General features: G+C 38.9%; 1 protein-coding gene across 3 annotated transcripts in view; it reads right to left on the bottom strand.

Annotated features, from left to right (window-relative positions):
* asic2 (acid-sensing (proton-gated) ion channel 2) overlaps positions 1 to 24529 on the bottom strand; it is a 351589-nt gene that overhangs the window by 109886 nt on the left and 217174 nt on the right. The gene's annotated exons all lie outside the window — the stretch shown is intronic.

Raw genomic sequence — 24529 nt, 5'->3', positions numbered from 1 at the left:
ATATATATATATATATATATATATATATATATATATATATATATATATATATATATATATATATAAATCATTGACTGAAAGACCTTGAACTGCTATTATGAGAAGAAAAAAAGTGTGTGCATTTCTGAAAATTCTGAGTCTAACTGCACCATGAGATTGCCATTTAATTACAGCAAACTCAGAGGAAGGAAGACTCAAACAGCAGCAGGAGAGTGAATCACTGATAAACAAACAGCAAAGCAATTAAATGCAAAGAAAACATCACAGAGGGCTGCAGAAACAACATGTATCCTGTTATTGTGAAAACACGAATTAGTCTTTGTTTTTTTGCCCGTAAAACAACACAGTTTATGTTTCAGCGTAGAACGGATCTACAAACCATTCCTCACCGCCGCCTTTCAGTCGTAATTGTAGAAAAAAGGGTGGCAGGAGCCGTCACGCCGCTGACTGATCACTGTACATTTGAGACTGTCAGGAATCTGCCTCGGCCATCTTTGATCACGCGTCCGTTCCAGCAGCAGCCTTTGAACTGCGCTCACCGTCTGATGTAGGACGGCCATTTGTTTAACCGCGATCAAAGAAATCTCAGGGATTCTTTCAAGTTTTAACAGGTTTGTGTGAAAAAATCAGTTTGAAGCTGGAAGGTGACCAAATGTTTTTTATCTGCCGTTTGCGCCTCGCCGGCTGAAGTGAGTCCTCCACATCAGGCTCAGTGAATCATCCAGTTGTTCTCAAGAATACACCGAATGCATGATCTACTTCATGCAAGGTCACACCATCCACATACACATGCCTCCTTTCACCAGCTATACATCTGAAGTCTTTGATCGCTTTGATGAGGCCCGAGCGGGGACAGCATCGCAGCACCCTGACGTTGGCCCACATTACAGCTCCACGGCCCGCTGAGAGGTCCGGCTCTGCAGGAGTGATGGCAGAACTGCGGGGGATTGTGGCGATGTTTACAGAGCTCTGACAAACCACCACCTGTCATGGAGCTGCTACTTAGAAACACCAACACGATGACCGTTTGTGATGCTAAACCCGGCTGACAAGAAGGAGAAACAAGGTGACATGCGAGGAGGAAAATCAGAGCTTAGAAGAAAAGCAAAGAGAGCAAATGTGTGAGAGCTGTCAGCCTTAACAAGCTGGGAAGCCAAACAGATGCAGCTGGCTGTCACATTATGAAGAAGTGTGTGAGGGGCTCGTTTCCCTGAAAGCAGTGACTTTCAGGAAAATATGGAGCACGACTCTCTGGAAGAGGAGGTCCGCTTTGATCTTTCGTTAATGATGGGAGGAGATTCTTTCTAATGGATTCAACAGCTTTCCTACGCCCTCTTCTTTGACCTCTAATTATCCGCCATCAGATCGTAGATGATATTGTTTCAACTAAAAACTCATTGAAAAAACTGTACCTGCGAAAAAAAAGTTCATCAAAGTCTCTCACTTTGTCACACAGGTGGAATAAAAAAAATCCGGCTGCAATAATCTGAAAATATAGCAGATAAACTAGATGCAAAAAAACTGGAAAAATAGTTTTTAGATGTTTGTAGAAACGGAAGAAAACTTGAACCTTGTTTCCACTGAGGGATTTAGTGTGGTGTGGTCCAATCTGGTATTTTTAGTGTTTTATATACTAAAATGGATCCACTACGTACTCTTTTCTGGCACCCGTTGGTAGCAGGACCACTTAAAACATGGAATGGACCGGTTAGGGCAGAGCTACTATTGAAACCTGTTGATTGGTGGAAGGTCATTACAAGTATTCCTCTTCACCGCCTGCAATCTTTTCCTAAACGACATTAAATGACTTGAGTGGAAAAATTTGAGCTGCTGGATGATCTCTAATGTTGTTGTTAGCTTCACTTGATTAGCCTGGACCATTTTAAACCAGACTGGACTTTAAAGCTCAGTGGAAACAAGGCTTTAGTTCACGAGTGACTGTACTGTACACAACACCACTGTGCAGACTGTTAAAAAGTCAAATATTTGAGAGTTCTCCCATAAGAACGAGCAAACTTGGTCGCATGTGACGCTCACAAACTAAAACAACAAGGTTTAGACTTTGGTTTTAACACTGAAACATTGAATCCTATGTGCAGTCTTTTGTTTGGTGATCTTTTATGCAGTCGTTTAGAATCACATCAAGCCGCTCAAGTGCAATCAGCAGAAAATCCGTGCAACAGCAAATGCAGCAGCATCAAAGCTGCTTTTAGCCGTCGTCTGTTTAAAAAGCCGTGAAATCGGGCCGACGTCTCCCTGCTAAAGGAGTCCTTGTGTGCTGTTTATCCACAGAGTCCTTTAAAATCTGCAATCAAGAAGATTTTAGCCAACGATGGGGGAGGAAACGTGATGGACGTTCACTCTGGAACACACACCGTCAACCCTGCATTTCATGTATTTAAAAAACAAGTCTTTTTGTCTATGATTAATACATCTTCCTACTCTTGAACCTCCACCCACACGGACTTTAACCAAGCCTGAAGCTTCTCAAACAGATGCAAAGATCTCATAACTGCTTGCGGGAAAATGTACAAATCCTGGTTGCCATAATCAGGTGCAGAACTGAACACAATAAAGGTAAAGAGGGAAGTTTGTTTTTCTCCACAGACTATTTTAAAAGATAAATATTGTGTGTGTGTTTTTTAATAGATCTCCAGGAATCATTTCAGGTTCATCTCCATAGTCTCTGCTTGTTTTGCCTGCAATAATAATAGTCTGAAGCTTGGCTGAAGTTCTCGGCGTGTCCTCTCTGCGTCCTCTGTCCAATACAGTCTCTGAAGGGATGGAAGCACCTGTCCAAGGAGACGGCTCAGCCTCCGCTGTCAGGACTGCAGCTCTATCTGCACATCACTACGCCTCAAGGGAAGGAAGAGCTCATGATGACAAAAAGACGGAGGCGAGGGGAGTGGTGTGAAGCATCCGTGTGTTACAAGAACGCAGGAAGGTTAGTGATTAGAAATCACTGCAGGGTTCGACTGACCTTGAAAAACTACCTAAAGTGAAGACTACATTTTTTTCTGGCTAAACCCAAACAGAAACGATTGTGTTTTGTGATAAAACTAAAAGCTTCTTTACACCACCAAGATAGCAGCTTACATGTAGTAACACTTTAAATGAATGCTCGAGAACAAAAGCATAGGAAGCTGTTTAAAGTGTGTCTGCATTAAGATTAAAGATGCAGATTCATCCCTAACCTAAGAAGTTATCTGAGTAGATTAAAAAATAAAAAAACATTACATTTTTAATCTTATATCCAATAGTTAAACCCTGAGTTCACTGCAGGGATCAGATCTGCACTTAATTGCCAATTTTGTAAAACATAATTCTACATTTCTGAATGTCATTTTCTCCGTTAGCTACACTAAACTTCTTTTTAGACAACATTTAAGCGATTAAAAATAAAGGAAGACTTTACATGGTGAGTGTCTCATTAGCAAAAAAAAAAAAAAAATGCTGGGAAACTTTTGTTACCAATTATTACAATTTAAAATAGACTTTGAGCACCAAGCCTGCTGTTGCGTCGAGTCACTCATTAAGCTGCTTTTATTCTTCACATTTTAGATGTTTCACCAGCAATCAACGCCATTAAAAAACAAAAAAAGATACTGAGAAAAAGAAGATATTTGTTGAGAATGCAGTTCAGTTAAAGAAATGTTTTTTTTCACTTGAAGCTTGATGGGATTTTTTAAACAGAGAAACAGAATCTGTAAAAGCTGAAACTATGAAACAAAGTTTACTTCTAAACAATACCTAATTACAATGTTTTTGAATAAGATCAACCTTTTTCATTATGATATTTTTTTTTCCTCATTAAGTAGTAAATACTTTAAACAAACAAAAAAAGAAAACAACACTTGGGCCCAATCCAAATCTCCCTTCCTCTCCATTTAGCCCTCCAAACGGACGTCAATTTCGCTCAATAGTCTCCAGTCTGCTAGCATTAGCGGGGAGCTTCCAGCGCTCAAATATACATCACAACAACGGTTTTATGACTTTAAAAAGGTTATACTACAACAAAAAGTCATTACTTGCATTTAAATGTAAACCTCTGTGCTTCAGAGCGCACCCATGCAAAGAAAGTCACTTCTCCTTCGCAGCACAGCGTGACACAGAACCCCCTCGAGAGGGAGTGGTCTGTACCCCTCCACTTGGAGGGGAGGACATTAAAAAAAACGCATTTGGGACACCACTTCACAAGCCGCTTCAAATGGAGGGGCAGGGTGAAGGGGAAGGGAGAAGGGAAGAATTGGGACTGGGCCTTGGTCCAGAGACAAACTATACCTGCAGGAAGTCTTAATAAACCCATTCAGCAAATACAAGAACATGAAGTGATAAAAGACAAAAATACAACAGGTTTTTGCATAGGTCTCTAATAATTGTCTAGTCCAGCAATTTTCAGGAGATAGTTTAGTAGAACTTTCAGCCTTTAGGACTAAGAAGGAATTTTGTCGGAGATCCGGTTTATAAGAAGACATTCATAGCACTGAAAATAATTATTCTGTAAAGTTTTCTATATTATTTGTTGCTATTGACATCAATAAATCCCAATAGTAAGAACTAAGGATTCATGTTTAATTCAACAAACAGAATTGTATTTGTTTTCTGACCAATGATACTCTGAAATTGCTGCACTTTTGAACTGGAGGCAGTGTGTCAGAATACCTCAGTCTTGCACTTCTGAATTCTTGGAGCTCAGGAGAACCATGAAGTTGCGTCTCTAATACACAATGTTTTCAAACCTCTATTTTTTATGATTAAAAGTAGAATCCTGGAAATAGCTGTGCAAGGATCTCCCAACTCCACAGGACTGGACGTCAATTATTAAATATATTTATGAGATGGAGAGACTATCATTTCCTTTAAAGCTTGCAATAAACACATTTAAAAGAAAGCTGGACTCACTACATTAATCAGAATAACACCTAGAGATGTAATGCCTTGTTGTATGTATTTGTTTACCTATTGGTTTGTTCATTAACCAGGAATATGGGGGTGTATAGGTGTGTATGTAAATGATGTGTCAATGTCAATTCTGGATGCCCTGAATATTTATGGGCTTGTGTTCGGCTTATTTTGCTATTGTCACAAAATCCACAATAAAAATTCAAAAAACTGAAGTTTGAGTTAAGTGACAGTGCTGCAGTTTTTGATGAGTGTGGCGCCCAGCAGGAGCACATCCCTGAGGTCTGTTAACGGTGAAACTCATACCCAGCTGGACAGAAACGGATTAAAGTCACGGAGCCTTTCGTCCACTCCTGACCCAATTCTTAATATTTTGAATTTATATCTGGATTTAAAATGAACTGCATGCACCTTTGCAGCAGATAAGGACAATGATGTTAAGCCTGCGAGGATGTGTTCAGAGCTGATGCTATCTGTGACTATATTATGGGAATATGCCAGTGAAAGTGCAGCGACAGTCAGAGCTTCAAAAACACTTTGATCCTGCCAAGTCTGACACCAATCTGTGCGAGTCTGGCAGGCTCGCCCCACCGTGTTCCCGTGCACACGGCATCTACTCTCACCTGGATGCTTGTTTGTTTTCATCTCTTAGTGTCTTCCTCTTCTAAATTCACACAGCCTGAATAAATCTTGCTCATAAAACACGGATGAATTGGCGGGTCATACAATTTAAAATCCAATTTATTTTGTCTGCTTCTTTCACTTTTATAAAACTTGCTGACAAGAAAACTCCTAAACTGTGAAGCCACTTATTTCTTTGAAATATTTATTTCCTCAACATTTTTCCCCCTTTGTTTAAACGTCACGTAGAAAGTCTGCGCTGTTACAGCAGGGGTGTGTGCTAATAAGACTGTATCTCCATGAGAGATGGGTTTAAGAAATGAGCCGGTGCCAGCTGTGCCCACAGAGCCGGGGAGATTTAGACCATAAGTTTACCTTCATTTCTCCACCCTCCACGTCCTCATCCATCATGGGGATGCATCACATGAGGGCAGACAGGGAAGGGAGCGAGCAGGAAGCAGGAGGAACAAGACACTGCTGGTTTACCGGGTTTTGAGCCAATGAAAAAGGAATTGTGATAAAAAGTGAGTAATCACTTTAATATAAAGGTCTGTGTGTGACTAGTTTGCATGGAAATAGTGGAGCTTAAAATGCATTTAAAAAGTGATGTGAAATTGATGAGCTTTCTGTTACATAATTGAAAGGTTAAGTCATACCTAAGTGGTGTTATATATAGACTTACACAGGCATCAGCCTTTACTGTTCCATTTATGAATCTCCGACAGCTAACTTAGCAAGCTGTCAGCTTTCGTCACTGAAACCTGGAGTCTAGATCCCAGAATGCATCTGACGTAGTACGCAGAAATAACCAGAATAGTTTTAAATGTACTGCATTTGTCGGAGGGCTACCTACCAACAGGGAGTCAGATCTGTCACAAGTTAATGATCCCGAACAGCTGTTATTAGGAGGCTGAGCGGATTACGAAATAATTCTAGAAGTGAAAGTGCTCATGAGGAAGCACACCTTGAACAAAAACCTGCCTCCTCTTCCTCCAGAACCCACCAGCATCAACAGAACCATAAGTGTTGATCATAGGAGGACTGACTGACTGCTGATATGCTCACTGTGGGCTGGAGATGTCAGGATGTTTACAGCTCAATGATTCGCCGCACAACTGAAAGGTAATTGTAGTATTTTTAAGGTCAGCATGCTTTTTGTCGCTCCATTGTTCTAAAACTTCTCTAAAGGCTTTTAGCTGATCCAAAATACCAGATTTTCAATAAGAACTGGTGGAAGAGATCTTTGAATCAAGATTTCAATAGAATGAATACTTTAAAGCACTCACGCTATTCATAAAGCTATGTCTGATGCTTTTTTGCTTTTTGTGCAGCACTTTGAGGCAGCCTTGGTTGGGCGCTGGTGCTGTAATGAATTAAACTTTGTATGTGAGCAGGTTGCTTTGGTTAAAATAAAAGTCTATTTGGTTAGTTTCAATAGCTGTTCATTCACAAGCAAAAGATATTTTTTTATAATTATTAATTAGAAACTTAATTTGAAATACCTGTAAAGATAAAAGAAGAACATGGAGTAACAACATTTTCTGTAATATATTTTGTATCTTAAAATAAGAGATACTTGGATTTATTTTTGCAATACCATGATCCTTTACTGTTGTTTAATTTCACACCAACATGATCCATGCACCAGTTTCTCTTTTAAGTCAGATGCGTTAAAATAATCCTGTGTCACATTTTGAGCATCAAGCACAGTGCTGTGGTCATTGTGGTTTAGGCATCGCATTGACAAAATTCAAATATAAAAACTTTTTTCGCGTCAACCAATCAGGAACTCAAATTCAATAGTGATGCATTGATGAGTGGGTGGAGTCCAAAACCAACATGGAGGAGAATCTAATCATTTTCATCCCGAAATTAATATTTTTGGGTGGCTGTGGTCCAGGCGTAGAGTGGTCAACCTCGACTCAGAAGATCGTAGGGTTGGTTCTTGCCCTTCTTGTCTAAATGGCAACGTGTCCTTGGGAAGACACACTTATGGCACCAGTATTTGGCAGTGGAGCCACCATCAGTGTGTGAATGTGACGCTAAAGCACTTAAATTCCACCTCCAATATTTTTTTTTATTGTAAAATCATCCCCAGTAATCTTTTAGTTATGATTATGCAGTTTTTAGCCAAAACCAAAAACCCTGTCCTTTTTTAGACATTTTATGCAGTAGCTCATTAGAAATTCGCATCAGAGTTGTGGGCGGGACAGTTAACGCGGAGTAACCCCTCCCCCTTCCCCTTGTTGTCTCCAAGGGAACTTATAGCTGCAAGCTAGCTATAGCGACACACACACAAAAAATAAAAATAAAAACGGTGATCAATATTGGACCTGTCCAGCCATACACTTTAGAGCAAGGCGCCAGTTCGGACAATGACGAAGACGAAGACGTACATTAGGGAGGAGGAGCGGAGTGGAGCAAGGGGCCTTAGTTTGTTGTGTCACAAACCTGAGCTTTTCATCAGGTTTTTTAAAAAGGAAGTACTCAGAAACACAGTTTGAATCTTAAACTATTTTGTTTTGTCCATCATGAGAAAAATGCTAAGAAAACATGTTAAAAACAGCAAAAACACAATTTTAATTGAAGTTGGTCTTTAAGGCCTTTTAAGGTAGTAAAGCTCTATATATAATTTCTATCACAACAACAATATAAAGGACCTCTAATTTTGTACATATTTTATTTCTCTGTCGTCGAACTAATGTGGGTCAGCAAGACATTAAACTGGGTCACAGAGAGACGGAAGTAACGCTGAAAGCGTCCGTCATTAAGACATAGCTCCTGTGGTCTATGGTGAGTCTTATCGTAGTGGATGACCTCATGAACCCAGACATGGAGACGTTATTATCAACGTCTGTAGAGCTCTAAGCGTGATCTTTCAACATCATCCGTCATTACGCTGTAAATGAGATATACAGTAAATGTTTGAGTGTTTGAGTCTCCTCCTCCTTCAACCGTCAGGAGTGTCAAGTTTATGAACATAATTTTGGATGAGTGTCCAGGCGAACTTTGATGCACAAATTTTATTCTATGTGAATCCAATATTACAGGAAAAACACAAAAAAAAAAAATGGAAGGACTTGTGTTTAATGAATCAAAATCTAGGCTGAGTTCAGTTTGATGAAGTCTTTCCTGCAGTCACGTTGGTAAGGAGCAGAAGGAACAAGCAGCGGGCTGGCAGCTGTCAAAAACATGAACGTGAGTGACAAGGAAACATGAACGCATTCTGTTGTTTCTTATGTAATGATGTGTAAGGAGGGGGGGCTGGTGTAAATAACTGAGCCTGTGAGTACATTGGTATATAGAGTTGCCAAAATAAATGATTAAATTCTGCGGTGAACACTATATTTGTGATGTCACTCGATGAAAACATATAGAATATTTTTTTACTTGGAGCATTTTGTCCAGCAGCAGCAGATTCTGGAGCCACCCTGACAAGATCCTTCATGACCTTTATTCATCATGGAAATTCTTGGTCCCATCCTTGATGAGAAGCTGCTGAGGCCCAGAGGCAGCGGTCAGAATGTCTTACCCCGACATCACTTCACCTCCGGGTGCTTCTCCATGGTGGGATTGTGACAGCCCGGGTTATGCGGTTTTGGCATCCATCCGTACTCTGCAATCTTTTCCAGTCCTACGCAACTCATTATCTCTTGATCTTAAACCTTCTGACAATTCCCCTTTCTGAATCATCTTCTACGTCAGTAGAAACGTTTTAAAAATAGCCAACTTGAATTGTTTGGGTCATCCACAAGTCAGTGTTGCTCCAATCTTGGATCATCTTGGCATGGAATAGTGTGAAAACCTCACATAATGGATGGGTTTGGCTTAAGTTGCCGAATTTTTTTTTTTTTTATGTTTTTGTTTTGTTTCCTTTTGTTAAGTTTTCAAATTGTACAACACAAAGACAAACACAAACAAGCTCGACTTAAACCTGAACAAATACAACAAAAGTTACTCAACGAAGTGAATAAATAAAATGGAACTCAAAAAAATCCTCAACAAAATGGTAACAAATTGAGGTTCTACATATGTAAAATAAGGACCCTAGTAGAAATAAAATGGGCAGTCTTTACATGTATCAAACATGTAGGTAATCCACGACACATTCTCACTCCCACTTGTCACATATTGATGTTTAGTTAAGGACCCCTCCGCATCCAAAATCGGCATTTTGTGTGTCTTCAACTCATTTTTTGTCGTGCTGGCTGTTCCCATTAAATCAATGGTCCCCAACCAGAACCGGTTCAGTGCCAGGATGCAGAGCACACCAGTACCCTATCCTAGTAGCGGTACCAGTTAACAAGTACCAGGACTGGAACCCTAACCCTGACTCGGCACCTGACGAGGTACCAGACCCAAACTGATACCAGATGCTGTACCGGGTATGAAGCAGCCATGGCATGGAGGCAATCCGGTAGCCTACCCCAGTACCAGTAATAGGAATGAACCGGGCCCAGACGCAGTATTAGACACAAACCAGTACCAGGTTAGGGTGCGGTACTGGATTGGGGTACTGGTTTGGGTCCGGTACCGCATCCAGTACTGCGTCAGGTGCTGGGTTGGGTTAGGGTGCCGGTATCGGATGTGTCCTGAGGACCGGCCCATGTCTGGTACCGCATCCCGAGTGTTGTGGACACCCAAAACGTCAAACAGTTAGGCGGAGGGGTCCTTAACCAAACGTCAAACAGGTGACGCAGAGGGGTCCTTAACCAAACGTCAAACAGGTGACGCAGAGGGGTCCTTGACCAAACGTCAAACAGGTGACGCAGAGGAGTCCTTAACCAAACGTCAAACAGGTGACGCAGAGGGGTCCTTGACCAAACCTCAAACAGTTAGACGGAGGGGTCATTAACCAAAAGTCAATATGTGACAACTTGGGGATGAGAATGTGTTGTATTCCAGTTGAATGAAGTCCAATAAAACTTTTTGACATCCATAAACTGTTGGCCCTTTTTCACTAATCCACTGCACTATATGTTCTTTCTTGCAGCAAAAATCAACTCATCGTACAGTCTTTTCTTTTCTTTAGACATTGCATTTTTGATCGGGAGTCCAAAATGAGAGACGGTCAGAGACGGAATGTTTCAGAGTTCCTAGTTCTATTTTGCACTTCAAGCACAAGGGAGAGAGATTAGAATTGAAACTATGTCTGTGATTCTCTGAGATGTGCATCCTGGGAATATTTTTAAGTTGAAAGGATCAAATTTTGTTGGCGTTTTTTCCCAATATTTTTCCAATCATCATCGCTAATAACAACTGACAATTCTTAATCCTGGAGTTCTCTGTAACATAATCAACCCAGGTCATGTTAAACACTAAATGGTATTATTTTTTTTACTTCTTTGTCCACACGGATAAGTGATACAAATAAGTTATCAAGCAGGTTTTCCCAGAGCTCCTTCACCACTGTCCTCACGCTATGGTGTCCCTCCCATTTTATTATGTTTCTAAGTGACATGACAATATTTAGAATGGAGAAACCATCGCAGCCATTTTCCTTTGCTTTAAGATTAAGAAAAAATGTAACAATATATACAGAATTTTAAAGCAGTAACAGAATATGTCAGAGCTGAGTTTATACTCGGTATAAATGTGTACATTTTGAATAAACAACCGTTTTGTAGAAGCAACGGCTTTCAAAGAAATAGATGGAAATGTTACAGCAAAAATACACAATGGAAGATGTTTTATTTGAAAAAGATTTAGCGAACAAAAAAAAGAGCTGAAGTGTCTGAAGTGCTGTGTAAGTTAGCCTCTTCTTTTTACTCTCACATAGGCTGTTCACTTATATATATATAAAAGTGGGAAATATATTTCTACATCTCAGATGTACATTTTTGTCTCATCTACTTTCAGTCTCACATATGATAATATTTATATTTTTCAAATATAGTTCACCTTGTTAACATGCATCCTTACCCTCACATAAATAGTCTCTATACATTGATTGCGTTTGCTTAGTTTAATTTACAAACTTGTTCTGATTTATTTCCAGCATTTCATTTAGAGGTTTTCTTTATTTTCTTTTAACTTTTCAAATATGATCTTTTGGGTAAAACAATCCACAACAGAATCCATCCATGTAAGAAACAAGTGAATAGTAGCAAATTTATTGTGGAAATGTACGAAGTTTAAATTAAAGAAACTTAAGTATGGTCTTTCTCGTGCTGTGGGAAACACGGGAAGGGTCACATCTGAGTCATACGTAGTTTCCCGCCAGAAATGAATGGATTGCAGGAGGCTGGGAGGAATCCATCTGGACACTGACGTATATTTTATCGACACTGAAGTAGCCACAACCTTATCGTCATCTGTTGAAGAACAGAGGACACACTCTTCAGTCCCAGCACGATGGAAAAGGAAAACATTTTAGTCCACACATCTCAGCAGGTACCTTTACACAACGTCCAATCGTCTGAGTGGGAACGCTTTGAAATATTAGACGAAGACAGAAACACTTCACAACAGAAGGAAGTGTGAGCCAAATAAATGTTGGGCAGACTGTTAACATAATGAACAGGTCTTTTTGGGAGGATTGAAACACCATGGCTGTCAAACCCTGCTACCTGTGCTCTGTCAGTAAGAATGAGGAGACGCATCTAAAATCTCACATCTGATTTTGTGTTGGAAGAAAATCATGACATCTCTCCTGAGACGGTCATTTGAGTGTTTAAGGTGTAATGGATGAATCCAGAGCTGTTCTTCTCGGTGCTAAAGCATGTTGCGATGTTTTACCAGTTTGATTCAAATGATGATAAAAAGGAGATATGAACTTCTGATATGCTGTACTGAAGTTACCCCACATGGATGACAGGTAAGTGAAAACAAATCACTGCTCTCAAATCTTTTTCTCCGTCTAGTTTCATAAGCAGTCAGTGAAAAGGGCTATCAACTGCACAGTTTTTACTAATTATAGATACCTGTAATCTTTTTTTAAATCTTAAAATGAATAAAAATCCAGACAGAATCTAGTTTTCCTATCAATCCTCTGATGAAAGAAGGATGCAACAGTTCTGCTCTGCATCTCCTTTAGACATCCCAAGTCACTTAAAGAAAAATATGATGTCATTTTTGTTGCAACAATTTGAAAATAGCAGCACTAGAGATGAAAATTGTCAGGAAAAATCTTCCCAAACATCAACATAAAAGACCCGAGTTTGTTTTTGTATTTTTTGGTCCCAGCGTTACTTAACATTAAGTCTTGACTTTAATATTGCTTCCTGTTAAAGGCAGATTTTTTTTATGAGTTGGTAATACCGGCAGAAAATGTGGGCCCCAATTGGGTTCGTCTGCAGTTTCTGTGGTGGTCACACCTGTATTTGCCCGCATTGGCTTAAGTGGGCACTCAGTGGGTTGGTTTGCTATGCTAGCCAGCTGCCAGGTCGGCTGCATAGCAAGCCCCGCCGCCCAGAGGCCAGCAGATTTAGCAGGGTCACCGCCAGGCTGCCTGTTCCTGTGTTTGCCAAAGTGGGCAAACACTGGTGGGGAAACCACAGAAACTGCGGAAAAACCCCGTTGGGGCCCACATTTTCTGCCTACTTTTAAACCATACGGGGCCCACTTGGACTTGCTGGCTTACATCGAGGGAAATCATGGTTTTTTCTTTGTTTTTTTTGGCAATACGGATGCTACCATGTTGGAACGAGCCAAGCGGAGTCAATGTTTCCATGGCAACCAATCTCACCATTCAAGAGTGAGATTGTTGGAAGTCCACTTGAAAGCAGGCTTAGGAGAACGTTCCGACGTGACGTGAGACCACATACTTTTATCAAGCCATCTCTTCAGTCAGTGTGCAACTTGAATAACTTGCACTACAGAAATAAATATCATGGAAAAAATTGAATTAGTAAGAACATTGTTTTAAAAAAAAGGTATCCGAGCAACAATGATTATTCTTACACCTAAAACGGCTGTCATTTCTCTTTAGAAATCCATGGGATTTTGGCGTCTTGGAACCAGCAGGCACTTCCTGTTTAGAACTCCAGGTCACGTATACAATCAATGGGTAAAAATGACAATTAAATGTCTTTCTGTGAGGAGACTATGTGTTTGTGCAAATATGTGTGTTGATTAGGTCTGTGTGTGTAAAAAAAAAAAAAACGTGAAAAATGGAGGAGCATGTATTAGTAAGTAAGATACATGTATGTGTGAAGAATAACTATGTGTTTGCAATAAGAATGTATGTCCGAGTGAAGATTATATAAGCATGTCATGGTAAGAATATTAGAGTGTGAGAAGGTCAAGATGAATCATGCTGTCCCTCATTGAAGTATGCTGTCAGCAAGACAGAAGGAACTGTTGTGAATTGCTCATTGTGTTTACATGATGGAGAAGCACACACAACAGTGAACCTTTGAGCGTCTTAAATTATTTACAGAGCCTCAACATCTCAGACAGGTTTTTCTATGCGATGGCGTTCATCTCAAACCGGGCATTCTGATGGGATTCATCTACCGGTATTTTCTTTCTCCTCCTTGTTTTCTGCTTTATCCCATTTTGAAAAAGCTGAAGGAGATTCACGTTTACGAAGGTTATCTCACATAGAGAAAAAGTCGTTTTCCTTTGAAAGGAATTTACATTATTTAACAAGTGGCAGCAGCTGATGATCCTGCAGATGTGAGAAGGATGCTCAAAGCAAACTTCAAATGAAAGTAAAGAATTGGAATCTAGACAGACATTTAGAAATCCAGTTACTGTCAGGACAGACAGGGTGCAGCACAGGTCAGAACAACACCTTAAATGGGTCCAAGTGGGGAATACAGTAAATGCATCTGCAGCACACAGATAAATGAGCGAGGCAGGAAGGCTGGGTGAAGTTAAAGACCTCCAAACAGGCCGCTGTCTGTCTATTCATCCTTCAAGATCAGTTGGGATTAAGCAAAAAGAAAACATTCACTTGCTGTTTGCTCTCATACATTTGTGTCTGACCTACAAATGTTCATAAAAATTAAAAGATGAGGAGAAAAATTATATTTTGCATGAAAAAAAAGTGTCAAGAAAACAAAAATTGACTGCAGAAATGTTTTAAGTCTTTAGTTTGCCAAGATTATTTATAAAAAAGAACAAAGTTTCTGATATGTAAAAAAATATGAATTACATAACTCAAATCAGGAGTCTTTTGATCAGACTGTCACTTTAGGAGCTGCTAGCGCTTCTTCGTTTCTGCAGATTGACCTGAAGGGCCTTTAGAGAGCCATACAAAAATCATAATCATGCAGACTGAGATGATCAAGTCCTCACATAACTGAACTTACATAACCTGAAAGTATGTAGGAGGCAGAAAGATGTTCTTGACATTTTTCCTGCATTTTTAAACGAGCCAAGTTTACTTTTATGACAAGAAATAAACTCCAGTAGGTTTGTTTTTTCACTTTAAACCTGCTTTTTTAAACAATAAATCTATTTCAATGCGCTTAATGAATGTCAGAATTGTTCCAGAGGTTTCCGGGGAATATGATTTGCTGTAATTCTTTAAGCCAAAAATGACTGACAGCCTCCAAAAGCTTCTCCAGATATTACTAACAAACAATAAAAGTAAGTAGAACTTTTGCCACTAAACATTTATCAACAGTATGTGCAGTTATTTAAATGCACTATTCCAAAATTAAAGTCTAATTCGTTCAAACGATCAATAAACAACAGAAGTATAATAGAGGGGAGATTGGATAAATTTGCTTACTCCCACTTCACATTTAATGGACTCCATGTGTCTGTAAGAACCAATTTGTCTTTAATTAAGAGGAACTATAATGGCTTCTCTTACATGTGTGGGTAAATATATGGATATCTGTCTTCTTCTTTACTCTTATTTTTCCTATCAAGTCACAATTGACCAAAGTTTGACATATCTATGTATAGATATATGCTTTGTTTGTCTTTGTTTTAATTACTTGAACTAAACCAATTCTAATCCAATTTAAATCTGCTTTTTCCCCACAGTAAATGTAAAAAAATTAAGAAGTTCTGTTCTTAATCAAGTAAATCCTCAGTTTTTCATGTCTTACTTGCAGAAAACAAACACATCAACCTGTCTATTTTTCTAATATTTAAAAAGAATCATTGGACTAAAAACATAAAAAAAATCTGCAAATCATCCAAAATTCTAAAGTTATCGAATCTAAGGTTTTTTTAGAACACTAAAAATGATGTATGCATTAAACATGATCAAAAAACATTATAGCTATTGACTTCTTTCAGATGAATGCTGCGTTCTCACTGAGTGGAATGTCACTTTTGTGTCCAATGCCTCTTTTTGAAGGCGATTGGCACAAATTTGCTCGACACTTGTGTGAAAAAGTATTCATAAACATGACGGCAAAATCATTGACTGTATATCTGCATATCTCATATCCAGTTGATGCATGGAAGACATGGATGATGTTGAGAGATCAGGTTTATTTATTTTTGAAAAGCTCTATAAAAGCTCTATAAAAACCTCTCCATGTTTGGGTTCATGAGATCATTCAGAGACTCTTCCAGTATGATGAGCTTCACTATAATGCAGAAGCTGCATCTGAATGACGGCGGCTTTCAGCGGTACTTCTGTCTCTCTGTGATCCAGTTTGCTAACTTGCTGTCTCAAACTGGTCAGGAAAGGGGGAAAAAAAACTAAAATAACAATAAAATTAGAGGACATTTTTGCTTTTGTAATACTAACGTAAAGTGCTTCATAATAACAAACACACTTTTCTCTCTGACAGAATCAGCAAATTTACGTTGTATTGCATAAGCACTTCACTACGGGTGAAGGGAAAAATCGATTAGGCGACGTATTGTGATATTTTGTTTGACAATACTTGTATTGATTTAAAATGCTGAAAAGACAATATTTAATTGGTTATTTATGAGTTTCCTTTGGTTTTGTTTTCCACCTAAATCCTCGCCGCTAGTGTGCAGCAGAGCACACTGAGTTGTTTGAGCAGCTCTACAAGGTGACCAAAACAACAAGATCTTGCTCAAATGAATAAAATAAATAAAAACTATTTTACAATTTTATTACAGTTAAATATGTATTAACGTTCAGGTAAAGTTTTTTCTGTCATAGAAAACAAAGAAAAATGACAGTCTTGGGATATATCGCGATATGTATCGTATCTTGAGACATGCATAGGGATACATATCATATCACAGGGTTCTTGCCTATACAAATTCCTACTGTGAAGTGTTGCATATCGTTAAAAGGGTCATCAAAAGAATGTAGCTAAAGCTCTGGTGTCTAAGAGATAAAAACTCACAGAAGAAGCTGCACCTTAAGCATAGTGCATTCAACATTCGTCTCCTTAAAAAAAAAAAATAAAATAAAAAAAAATAAAAAAATCACTTCAGTGTCTCTCCCAGGGACACCATTTTTCATATGAAAATAACCCAAACAACAAAGAACACACCTCTGAAATCCTCCATCTCAACACCGAGTTCTGCCATTTTTGTCATCTCTTTAAGGATCAATAAAGTATTATTTTTTATTTTAAGTGGATTATGTCCTTGTTTGAGAAAGACTTTACTAGAGAAGTGTCCAAGTTTCTCAACTACCCAACTTTAAAACGAAACATCTGCCAAAACCTGAGCCAAAAACGTCAGGGTCACGAAATGCTCACATCAAGTTTTTTCGATTAAAATTGCAGCTGAAAGCCAACTACTCTAGAAATCTATCCTATAAGCACATAAAGAAAAAAACGGAGTCAGAGTCGAGGTAATATGAGTAAGAAAATTACATTAGCTGACAGAAATGACAAGGAGTGAATAGAGATTTATGATTTTTTTTTAATTAAGTGCTTATGAAGGTCAGTCTCTCTCTTTTTTTCTAAGTGTTGCATGTAGGGTTGGACAGTTCGTTCCACCGTTGTTTTATCACAGAGCTGCAGAGTTAAGCTGCGATGTCTTGCTGTGTGCTGCACCGGCCGCTGTTTGTTGGCAGAGAACAGTGGAAAGGAAAGGTATGAGTCTGATCTACTGCAGTCGCAGAGGTCGAATCTGTGAACCAAAGGAGTGGACCAAGTGTTTTCTAGAGTTAAGCGTGGTGGTTCTCTGTGTGTTTCCGCTTGATAGAAGTGCAGTGTGATAATGAAATCCCTCTATAGACAATGTGGACTTTTTGAAAATGTAAACTCTTTTTTTTTTGTTGCTGCATTTCATGCGTTTCACTTAAACTGCAGGTTGACTCATGTTGTTTTTCGGTTTCATTAGCATTCTTCAACTATCACAGTTAAATAAACAGAATGCAGAGGTAGATAAAGGGCTAAAGGTCATGAAAGTGAACTTATATGTGATTTATGGGTGCCCTGCATTTATTTAACATACAATCTACTTATACAGAGTTGAAGAGCTGGAGGGAAAAAAAGAGCTAATGGTTAGATTTGACATGAAATAAATAATCTATAAGCGCCCTTAAAGCTCTGCAATCACAGCCTCTATCAATGCTGCCTGCATCTTGTAAATATAAGTAGCCAACATGCATCTCTAATAAGCTATGGAGTGGCTGAAGCTTCAGTAATGCTATTCATGGAACAGTACAGCATCCATTAGCTTTCAATTTCAAATTTTAACCTTTAACAAGTCCTGAGGTTTATGCATCCATGTGACCTCATGAATACTAAGCATTATAATGTTTTTATCTGACTTATGTCCTTGCATTTCAGCTACAATTTTGGTGACTGCTAATACTCGGCTTGTCCAACCATTACTGACCATGTTATGGCAGAGGGGGAGAGGAACCTTCATGAAGCCACCTGCGTCCTCTGTCACGGAAAAGCAGAGATGAAGTTTGAGTTGAGAAGCAAGGTCGGCACGGTCTGCTTTGATTGGAGCCGCAGCTTTCATCAGACTCCTTTTGTTGCTGGAGTCGGTCAGAATCAATAGCGTGTTGTTGGGTTTCTCAAAATCTCCCAAAAAGTTCAGATGGACCTACTTTAATCTTAATCAGCAGTCGTCTTTTGATCATCTGTGACAGGTCAGACTTTGAGGATGACTTCAAAAAACTCAGTGTTAACACAAAACAATTAAATTTGTGGTCTTAATAATGATGATGCCATTTTTAACCAAAACTATACAACCAATGTCTTTTCCGAGGACTTAGTTTCTGCAAGCCAGGAGTTAATTAGAAATTCACCTCTGAGTTGTGGGCGAACCGTGAGTCCGCCCCTACTTCCCATCATCCCTTTGTTTGCAGCCTCTACTGCTAGCTTACAGCCCCTCACAACCCCAAGCTAACATTAGTGGTGCAACAAAAACGGCAAGCAATATTGGAGTTATCCAGTTTTGAGCCAGATTCCCGCTCAGACAAGGAAAACAAAGACGTAGATGGATCTATTTGGCTGCTAGTGGATGCATTAAAATGGAGGAGCAGGAAGGTTGTGGCCCAAAAACTGTAGATTATACATAACAACCACGTGAAGCTTTGGGGTAATTTCAATAAGGATGAACTCACTTTCCGGGTAGGCTGGGTTCTTGCATCACTCAAAATAACTCATCAAGTAAGGCTTCACTTTAAACTGATAGTCCCCGCCTTCTTTTCTCAGCCAATCACAATGTCATTTCTGCTTTTAAATTCCTGGATGTTTATTTCTCCACATTCCAGACAATTTTGCTTGCTTTCTTCCCCCCTATTCTCCACCTGGACTGTACAGTGTCATGGACTGGCCTCTACTCGTCTAGGCTCTGGTGTTTATCTATGGCATGAGCTTCTCCTACCAGGATAAAGATGTCATCTACCCAATGCATGACAGCTAGTATAGACTTTTACATGCACATTTTGTATCATAAATAAATCTTTGTTTGCATTTCTATAATCTCTTCTTTTCGAATGGCTTTGTTTGCTCCTGATTTACAATTATTTGAATAAATAAATACTCAGAAATACAATTTTGAGCTTCATTTTCTACATACATGTCTTCCACTTTTAGAAAAATCACCAAAAGCACAATTTTCATTGAAGTAGGTCTATTAAGATTTAGATAGTGAAGAGAAGAGGTTAAATCAACTAAACTTTAATAGAAAAAAATAAATGCACAGCTTTATAATTAAAAGTCTGAGTCTAAGAATCTAAGAATGAGAAGATTCTTGACAGAAGCTGATCCACTTATCCTGTACAATGCTGAGCAAACACGTTTCAAACATAAAAAGACGAAATGTTGAGAGCAAATAGTCATGATCAGACATTTATTGGGAGAAATTCTTCTTTTTTTGAAAGCCTTCACAGTTTACTTTTCCAGCACAATTGAAACTCAGCATTTATATTGAACTCCTGCACAGGTTAATGAAACCGAACCAGAATGGATTCTTGAGAACGAGCTGGGAACGGGGACGCATCACCTCTGGAGAAAAAAAAAACCCAAAAAACCTTGTTCTCCGTCATGATGGCACAGAGCAACATCACAGTTCATCCCGCAGTATTTAAACACCTGTTATTTTCCCTTTAGCTCTCCAGTTATTTATCTGCTCCTGAAGCTGCTGCCATCTGTGAACACTGTTATCCACATATGATTAAAAGGCAGAATTACCAGCATCAAATCGCACACCTACAAGCACCTACACATTCACCAGCCTCCTCCAGTTGTGCAGCATAATTGTGTCTTGGTAGTTAGGCTTTTCTCTGGGGATAAAGCCGATGGATTAGAGCAGCTCCCTGCCTACAGTGTGATTATGTGCCAGTTTCCAACTCTGAGCGCTGCATTATTTGTCATTCCGAGTCTCCAGCTCTGAGAGGGAAGGTGGGATGCGGATCTGCTCCACATACGGAGCCTCGGCTTGCTGTGGTATCATTCAGTTTTAATGAAGACAGCCAGAATTATCAGCTCCACCTTTGCCACGCTTCTCCTGCTCTGTCACTCCACGCTAACGGGGACTTAGCACCATGGTGGCGGTTCGTACATCCCTGCTGGAGATGTGGAGGAAAACAGACCATCATAAACTACAGCTCAAACCTAATAGATTTATTGATTAGCCAGCCTGTGATACAGAAGATTCGGCAGGAGAAACTCTGCTCCTGCATATCTGTATTCCTCACTGGAGACCGTTTTCATTACAACATCTCTCATTTTCATCCGCACACAGTATTTTACCCCCCACCCCCCAAAAGCCCTCAGTAGTTGACAGTTCAAAGCATTTTCTGAACCAATCAAACGCAGAATTCCCTCGCACTCTGCAAGAAATAAACCGTGTCTTACAAATTTCTAAAAACACGGGTCAAAACCTCATTTTGAACTAACCTCCAGGTTTCTGATCCGGCATCCATGTGCAGCAATAATGAACAGACCTATAGGGGTTTTTGCTTTAATAAAATATCTCATAAATCACACAACCCCCCACCCCCTTTCAACAGCATTCACGCAAAGTAAACCAAATGGGTAATAAACGAAAGAACAACAGTGGATTCGATCTGCAGAACAAGCTCAACTGTTAAGCTGTCCAATGAAAAGCCATCATTCAGGTGAAGAAACTCAAATTTCAAATGTATACCTGCTCTTAGATAATTAGTCCTTAAATTTATGCAGGCCGGTTTATTTATGTTTGCTGGGCTTCAGCTGCAGTAGCCTTATTATTCATGCCCCCACTGCTGTGATCATATTTTACACAGAATGCTTAAATCAAGTGTTTTGCAGTGACTTTTTTTAAACAGCAAAAACATTTATATCCAACATTGAGACATAAAAAAGGCGCACACATCCTGGATGATGAACCTCTCAACGGTTTGTGATAAACTAGTCTGGAATTAGAGGTTTTTGATTTGACGTGAATCTTCAAATTGACCGATTTCCTGTCCAAGTGAAGACTGCATTTGAATTCAGATGAAGAGCTTTCGTTGAAATAATTTGTTTTTTTACATGGCAGCAGACTGATTAACCCAAACTTGCTTCTGACAGAACCAAAGGACAAGACAAAGCGGGCTGAGAGAGCAGCACCACCCACCAGAGCTGGAACAACAAACGAGCATCAACGTTCTCACAGCAACAAGCTCTGATCATCATCACAGTTTCTCAGTGGGTACAAAAAGAAACTTCAATAACAGCTCCAGCTTTAGTTTTTCTTATGAATGGCATCAGTTTAAGCTCAACAAAGATTCAAAAAAGTTGGCCGCAGCACACCTGTAGAAAGTTTTTTTCCAGTCAGCGTGGGCGGAGATATCTACTGTACAGTAATGCACTGGAACTTGTGAGCAAAAACAGCTCAATGTTTTAAATAGTCAAAAAGATCAAGGAACAAACCAAATATTGTTTTTCTCTGTGCAGCGTAAAGTCCTTGATAATAATCCCCATTTCTGACATTTCGTGTCAGGATTTCCTCAGAAATGAATCTGATGTGAAGTCAGAGCAGTCTGATCATTTAAGCAGGTGGGACAATTACTGTTTACAACAATTCTAATTAGAGCAGTTAGATGTTCTAAAAGACTGTCAAAAAGAAAGCAGTGCCTGCTGAAGGCTGCGTTAAACAGAACAGTAATGGAATATTTAGTAAACACACTTCTTCCCACAAGATTTTCATTTTATTTTTGGGTTTAGGACAATAAAATGTAATAAATCTGACTCATTATGTGTAACAGACACTTTCATAAAACTGTGCTGGTTGTAGAAATAAAGATTTCAATAGGGAAAATCTACTTCATGTTTAGGTAAGCTGAGTTCTTGTATCACTCCTTCTAAATGATACTTATTAAATACATATTTACTCTAAACCAATAGCTAAATAATCCACTTTTTTCTCAACCAATCACAATCGTCTTTTTCAAATCAAACTATTTGTTTAGCACTTTCCTGACAAAAGTAGCTCAAAATGCTTCACAAATAAATATGTTTAAAAATCTAAAAAAACAAAAAACAAAAAGGGAAATTACAACGCTGCTCCACAGGTGAGGTCTATAAAACTTTAGGAAAGGCCTGCACTAGAGGACCTCAGGGTCTGCAAGGGCCTTATACTGTCAAATGATATCAGATAGATACAGTATGATGACGTAAGACCATAAAAACATGTATAAACAATCACCGTTAAAGTCAATCCTTGCACTGAAATTCATTGACAATTATCTCTGTTCCAAACGGCTTTGCGGCCCTCCTCCTCCTCGTCCTCCACCTGGAACAATGCTTTGTCATGGACTGTCCCTCAACCACCCTCACCTGTAGACTGTGGGGCCATTGTCCAAGTTCATCCCACCTGGATCCAGGACCTCATCGACCCAGACAGACCCTAAACGCCAAAGACTATGGACGTGCACATCTTTTGCATGACAAACAAATCTTTTTTTTTTTATTTGTATTACAAAGATCTCTCCTTATGTAAATGCACATTAAACACAATCTTTTTCTGGTCCTCCTCAATGGCGGAAACACCTACTTCACTAAAAGCACTTTGTTTAATCCAATTGGGCATCCATGCTCAAAATACAGATCTATTTTGTTCCAATTCACCAGCTCACAATTTGATTCAATTTACAATTCAGCATCATTTAATTCAATAATGGCTTGATTGAAAATTTACTAAACCAATTTATTCTTGCTGCATACGAATGGATACACATTTATATCAATAATCCCCCCTCTTTTTTGGCTGTTTTTATCTATTTTTGGAAGATAATCTATATTTTCTGAACGTCATGAAATGTACATATGTGTGTACATATGTTTGGCTTTGTCTGGTCTAATAATAAAAATATATATATATATATATATATACATACATTATAAAAGAGTTTTATCTAGATATGAAAACAATTTCCACAAAACTAGTCACTGTATTTAACAAAAGTTGAGTAAAACCAACCAAAAACAGTATTTCTTGTCAGATAAAACATACGGTATGTAATTGCTTTTAATAGAAAAGGGATTTGATATTTAAGTTACAATGAACTTAAGCTGCTACAATTCTGGATGTGTGAAATCTGTTAATGAGAACTGGACTGAGTGGCCCCTCCTACCTGGAGTTCCAAACAGGAAGTATTCGCTGGTCTCGGAACGCCAAAACCCCATAGACTTCTACTGAGATATAAACAATCCATTTGTCAGAATAACCATTTTTACTCTGTTACCTTTTATTAAAACAATTTATAGCTATTTTTTTCTGTAGTGCTATTTCTAGTAAGTTATGAATCAGATGCCTTAATAAAAGTAGGTGGTTCCCAAATGTGATTGACAGATTTTCCCTTGCCCGGTTTTAAGTGATAGAGGTGTGGACTTCCGACAAGCTCGCTTCTCATTGTGGTTGTCATGGATACAGTGTCTCAGATCATGGTAGCATCCATATTTCGAAATGATGGCGACTTTATTTGGTTGGAGCAGGAGTTAAGCCATTTTCTAAGAGCGACGACAAACTCTGTCCAGTCAATATATCCATGAGTTCAATAAAATATTTTAACTTTTTTAAAGCACAGATTAATTTAGTTATAAGGTCCTTTTGATAGACTTTTAAAATAATTCTAAAAAGTATAATATATATTTTTTTCCAGTTTTTTGTTATCTGCAAAACCTCTGTGCACAAAAATAGGTTAACTGCTGCCGATGCATCATTTCATGAAACAGTGGCGTGAACATTTTGCCCCCCGTCACACGTGTGTTAGTCTGGGTAAGTGAGAACAAAGTGAGCAGAAATGAAAAACCCAAATGCAGAGAGGAGTTCCAGCTGAAAAGTGCCTCAGAGTGCTCGATAGCTCCTCTAAAAGCCAGAGGAAACATCTGAGGCGGAGCCAAGATTGACAGTTTAAAATGTTCCAGCACCATGCAGACCAAACAGAAAAGAAATGGTAACCGCTTAGGTCTTATAAAACAGATTCAAACCTGACATTTAAATTAGACACATTATTCTAATATGAGCCAGGATCTCTGTTTTATTGATTAACTTTGTTTCTCTGGGGAAAATTAGAAGGAAGTTAGAGCAACCTGACAATTTCACCCCGAGGTCAAGATGAGCTGCAGATTTGCAAAGAAGGAAAGAAAAAAAAGAAGCCTCATAACCACTCAAAATTGTCATGAGCTCCCTTTTCTCCATGAATTAGTTTTGGGTTTGAAATGTGGAGGTCAGG

Source organism: Oryzias melastigma, linkage group LG8 (assembly GCF_002922805.2).
Source record: "Oryzias melastigma strain HK-1 linkage group LG8, ASM292280v2, whole genome shotgun sequence".
Taxonomy (NCBI): domain Eukaryota; kingdom Metazoa; phylum Chordata; class Actinopteri; order Beloniformes; family Adrianichthyidae; genus Oryzias; species Oryzias melastigma.
Note: the sequence above shows the minus strand (reverse complement) of the source record. Positions and strands in the feature narration are given on the sequence as shown.